Source organism: Vombatus ursinus, unplaced genomic scaffold (assembly GCF_900497805.2).
Source record: "Vombatus ursinus unplaced genomic scaffold, bare-nosed wombat genome assembly UNPS02014962.1, whole genome shotgun sequence".
Classification (NCBI taxonomy): Eukaryota; Metazoa; Chordata; class Mammalia; order Diprotodontia; family Vombatidae; genus Vombatus; species Vombatus ursinus.
In genome coordinates, this window is record NW_020954740.1 from 2,968,868 (window position 1) to 2,975,029 (window position 6,162).

The following is a 6,162-nucleotide window of genomic DNA, read 5'->3' on the forward strand; positions in this document are numbered from 1 at the left end:
ATATCAACCCAAAATTTACTATCAGGTACTCTAAACACCCCATAAAAGAAAAAGAAAAAAAATTCAAACTTCTTCTCTGGTACAAAAGGAGGGCCAAAAAATTTTGTGTGGATTTTCAAGATTGAAGGGGCACTCAGAATACAGCTAGTTTGTATGGTGGTTAGAACATTGGACTTGGAGGCAGGAAAACTTGAAATCAAATAATATTGAGTCAATAACCAGCTATGTAATCTTGGACAATTCACTTAACCTCTCTAAACATTGCTTCTGCTTTGATAAAATGAAAGGTTTAAGCTTCAAGGCCTCTAAGGTTCTGTTTAGCTATAAATATAAAATCCTGTGAATTAAATTAAATTCTTCCCAGTTATCAAAAGCATAATTTTAAAACATGAATTTCTAAACACTTTAGAACCTGACAAATTAGCTGGTTTAGTACATATATGTATATGTCATGTGTATTAGTCACATTGAAAAGAAGACTGGACCTAGTTTGAAATGCCTTCTAGCATTATGCTTGTATGTATGTACATGTGTGCATATACATATATATATATATATGTATATACACACATACATACATAGAAATATATACACATGAACACACAAATATATATGTGCACACAGCATCATGCTAGAAAGAATTTCAAACTAGGTCCAGGCTTCTTCCCAACCATGACCAAATTATTTAGTATACACAGGTATTTTTCTTAAGTCTCCTGGGACAAAAACTCAAAGTATTTTTTCATCATGCAATTCAGTGTTTTATCACACTGACAGCTGTGTTTTTTTAATCCCTGACCCAAATATGTCCTTAGGGAAATTGTAAGCCTATTACTCATGCTCACTAAAGGGATACCTGCTGAATGAATGAATAGTTTTCTCTTTATCTTTATACCTTGATGTGTATATTGTCTCTCTTCATTTATCTGTATAAAATAGTGAAATTTTGATAATTTAAAAGTAATTTTCCCTATTCTATTCTATTTTATATTTTGTAATACATCTCTTGAATATAAGTGTGAGCTTGGGAGAGCATTCCTTTTCACTCAGTCCTTAGTCATTGGGTAAATCAACTAATTACTTATATATTTTATAGAAATAATATTTTAGCTATTCATAATTAAGATTATTTTGAGAATTTTATTGATGCTTTACTAAAAATACCATAAAATTTCAACTTTAAAACATTGTGAAATGTCCAATTAAAATGTTATTATTTATTGTAAAATGAAGGGGCTGGCCTAGATCAGCGGTCCTTGACCTAGATCTTTTAAGAGATTCATGGATGAATATTAGGAGGCATGTGTACATGGTTGAGAAAAAGTCATATTCTTATGTTGACTTATAATTTCCTTCAATGATGAATATGGCATTAAATATTATTCTTAGAAGATATCCATAGGTTTTATCACACTACCACTCAGGTCAGTGACACAAAAAAGGTTAATAATATCTGGCCAAGATGATCTCTGAACTCAATTTAACAATTTCCTCTTAATACTTTAAAGGGTGGAGTTAGCCCTAGGGAATGGAAATTAATTAATCACAGAAGGAAAAGAATGACTATCAGGTTTTTAGATCCATGTTTGCTTCCATAAAACATCTAAGAATCACCTTTCATTCTGTTTTCTTTGTTTTCTCGTGTCCTGCAAACTATTCATCAAACGTATTTTGTTGCTACAAACACCATGTATTTTGGCTATATTCCCAGCCATCTATTCCCAATCTAATTGTCTGTATCCCTTTCTCTGTCAGCCAGCTGTGGCCTATGTTGAATAGGCTGCATGTCTGAAGTATTCTTCAATTTAATTTACATTCCTTTCTGGATCTGTAGAGTGAACACCAGCTTCTATTCTTTTACATCCTTACAGAATACATTTTAAAAATATTGTATGTAAAACAAAAAGGTAAAAATCTGCTCTCTACTGATAAAAAGATAAGGCTGCCAGACAGCTTTATCATTGCCTTAAATCCTCTTAGATTAATGGGCTACATTCAAACCATAAACATCAATTATGTCTTTTGTCATGAAATTATTTGATATGGTCAAATTTCATCAGTGTTGATCAGTGCACAGCAGATTCTCAGTAGTCTGATTAAATACTCAAGGCGGGTGCTGATCAAGTAAAGGAATCCAGATTTATTTTTATTGTATATTAGTTTCTAAAGGAAATGAAAAGGGAAATGTGTCATATTTGACAGAAGGAAATGCAATTTTTCCTGAAAAAATTCCTCACAGTTGACAATTTTAGTAGCCTCATTGTCATTTAATGTGCTCTCATTATACTAAATCTTATTGTGTAGAAAAATAATATGCATAGTACATAAGCCCTAAAAGAATTGCTTATTTTATTTTTCTCTTTATACATGGTACAATAGCAAGCTATTTCAATGTTTATTTCTGAATGTAACTGTACTTTTTTTTCCTCTGCTCTAACGACCCTTAATCTCCTTCTCCCTTTCCCCTTGATATTTATCATTCTAAAAATAATCTGAAAAGATGGGAAGTGGGTTGTAGAGAGAGTAAGAAGTCCTTGCTCAACATAAATCTACTGTTTTCAAGATGATGATGATGATAAATAATACTAATGATATTAATACTAATAATGCTAAATACCACTACTAATATGAAGATGAAGGAAGAGAAGGAAGAGGAGGAAGATGAGGAGCAGGAGTAAGAGTGGAAGTAGGAGGAGGAGGAAAAGGAGGAGAAGGAAGGAGAGGAGGAGAAGGAGGAAGAAGAGGAGGAGGTAAAAAAAGTAATAATAATTATAAAAGCAGTAATGACAACATACTGTTGTACTGATGTGTAAAATATTTCTTTTGCTTTTCTTCTAAAAGTTGGAGAAAAAACATGCAAACAGTCATAATATATTGTTAAATGCATATACAAAATATTTTAATAATGGTTTGCTTTAGATATTTAATACAGGTGACTTTGATACAGTTTTCCCAATGATATAAAACTGATATTGAGAGAGTGTAGAGGCAGAGAATGAATGGTTTGAGCTAAAATTTTCTTTTCATGTGGCAAGAACAGACATTGTAAGTAGAAAATGATTTTTTTTTTCAGTTAGATCCTTCTATGGTTGATCAAATGGTTCTATGTCCCTATACTCTAAATTGATTCATAGAATGTAGATCTAGAAGAGGCTTTAGACATCAACTAGTATAGAAAACAAACAGACAAAAAGTTATGTTTGAGGTAGAAGTCCAGCTAGGTCCTGATTGATACAAGCAATGAATCACCTGAAAAATTTGCAATCTTTTAATTCCTGCTGCATATTTCCATTGAGCTAGCATCAATTACTATAAATTAAATAATTTTAACTTCTACTATTATGAATTTAATACATTCAACTGCTTCAGTGGATTCATTATTGACATGATTGGGACTTGGATAGCAATTCTGAAAATTAAACTATGAATTACAATGCAGTAACCATCAAAATTATTAGATTAAGAAATAGTAATAGAGATCAACAAAAACAATAACAAAAAACAAGGAAGAAACAAATAATTAAACTCAATAAAAATTCCTTTATAAACACAAACCCCAAAATTAACTAGGAAGGAACTACTTATTTTAAAAGAATTGCTAGGAAAACATTCAGGTTGATTGCCTTTCACAAATAGGCCTGATAGGTAAATCCTTAGCTGAACAAAGGGTAAAGGGAATTATAAAATATAAAATACATGATTTTGATTACACATGTAATGAGTGAAAGCTCAGTCCTCAGAACATCCTCAGATATGTCTTCCTTGTCTGGTAGGTTATACAGAGCATGCACAATATGCAATGCCAGACTCCAATTAAGGAGAAAGAGAGAGAGAGAGAGAGAGCATGGAGGCATGGAGGTTTGGTTCACCTACTTCTTGGCATGCATAATAGAAGATTATTACTGCAACTTCTGAGTATTCATGGAATTTTTTTTGCTGGTATACTATATGGTGATGAAATGATGGCAATAAGTGTTCATATAAAAGATATCAGTAGGCAATCTCTCACTCTTTTATAGGTTGGCTTTTGATTGAGGATTGCTTCAAAGTAAGGGGAGGAAAAGGTTTCCCTACATCCAACCCATATGTCTCTGTGCACATGGCTAATCTCTCTGTTTCTGTTGTGATCTTCTTTCATGATTTTATATTAATGAGTATACAAAAATGAAATTGCTCAATATGAACCTGTGAGATTAAAAGAGTTGTGAGACATACCAGAGGTAACCTCAACAACTAGAATTATTAAAAGCTATCAGCAGGGCCAGTTGCAAGATCAGCCTAGTCCAGTGAAGAGAAGGTATGTCACCCAAGATACTTTGACTATCAAAGAACCAGCCAAGGTGAGCAAAGGTTTGTCTGTTGAATTATTGGTGTCTCAACAAAACTGGAACATGGCAGAACCTTAAAGAAGAGAGTAAAGGACTCCTAGACTAATAGTTTTTGACATCTTAATGAGCCAATCTGAATTCTGTCTTCAAGGACCAAGAGAAGCAAATATTTCCTTTCTTCTTTATAACAACTTTTAAGGTAAATATTTGAAAATGGAAATAATTATTCTTTGCTGGCATATTAAACATTTCTATTTCCTCCATACAAAGGAAAAAAAGCCGCATGTGGTATGGCTTTGTGTACCTCAAGTACCTTGTTTAGGCTCCTGCAGATATGCTCTAGCTTATCCATGGCCTTCTTAAAATGTATCTCCTTCAGTGGGAATGACAGGGTATGGGCCCTGGAAACTGCCCCCCCACTGAACTTTCCTTGGGCTATCCCACATGACCAGGTCTCTGGCATTCCTTTTAATTGGCCTTTCATTATGACCTATGCACAATCTCTCAATTCTCTGTAACCTCTAACCTAGCCCAGCCTTTCATTGTCTGTTACTCCTTATTGCTCCTGCCCACTTCTCACCCTTGATTTCATCTAGACACCTTCCTTGTGGGCCAGGTTTCAGGCACTGACTTAGGACACCGGTCCTTCTGGATCCTTCTCTGTTAATTTCCAGTCACAGACTACTTGGCCACTCCCAGATCCTTCCCACAGTCTTTTGTATAAAAGATCTATCTTGCCTCCATTAAAGTGCTCAGATTCCTTAAGAGTCTGGTGGATAGCACAGAGTTTTAGAATCATGCCCACCTTGACTGGTGTTCTAATAAACCTTGTCTTTGGATGAAAAAATATATATCTCCTTAGATAGAATTATAACAGGACACAGCACACTACAATTATTACTTCCTCTCTCATTCTGACCACTCTGTTTCCACTAAGGTAACTTGAGGTAGAAGTAACTTTTAAAAATTATAAAGAAAAAAATATGATTTGTATCAGTTAGAAAAAAAAATTCATTTGGATTTCTCTATGCCAAATAAATCATAGTCTGTACATACTTTTCTAATTTTCTATCTATCTGGCTATTGTCATGACTAAAATTCCTAAGAGATAAAGTTTCCAGCTATTAAAAATAAATTTACTAATTGGCCTAGGCAATAATTAATAAATTTATGGTGTCTTCTCTCAGTAACCAAAGACAAAAAGGCAGGGTCTCTGGTGATCTAAAATCTCCCACTTCCCCTTCTGAACGAATGGAAACTCTGATTGGTGGATATTTAATGAGGAGGTAAGCTAAGAATCCTTAGCTCCTCCCTATTATTTTACATTGAAATGAGGAGGTCAATTGAAAATGAAGCCTGTTCATGAGGTTTGAGCCCCCTCTAGCAATCTGGGTACTCTGATTAAGTTCTCTATGGTTTTATTTCTCCTTCGTGAGCCAGGCTGCCCCAAACTCCAATGAAGGGATCAAGGACACATGTTCATCCCCAGTGATGGGAGAGATCTAACTCAAACTGGGTCCTGTTTATAGAGTAAACAAAACTCAGGTTTTCATTTGAGTGCAGCTTATCTCAAACTAGTTAAGGAGCATGTGTGTGTGTGTGTGTGTGTGTGTGTGTGTGCGCGAGCGTGTGTGTATGAACTTGAAAAAAAAAGGGACGAACAAAGTCAATGAAACCAGAATAAAAAGGATTTAATTGGAAAACAAAACATAAAAACAAAATAATTTTGTCTCAAATAGCAAGGATTAGAGTTTAGTATCTAAGATATATATGGAATCGAGATAAATGTATGACTAAGAGGCATTCTGTAATAGATAAATTGTCAAAAAAAATT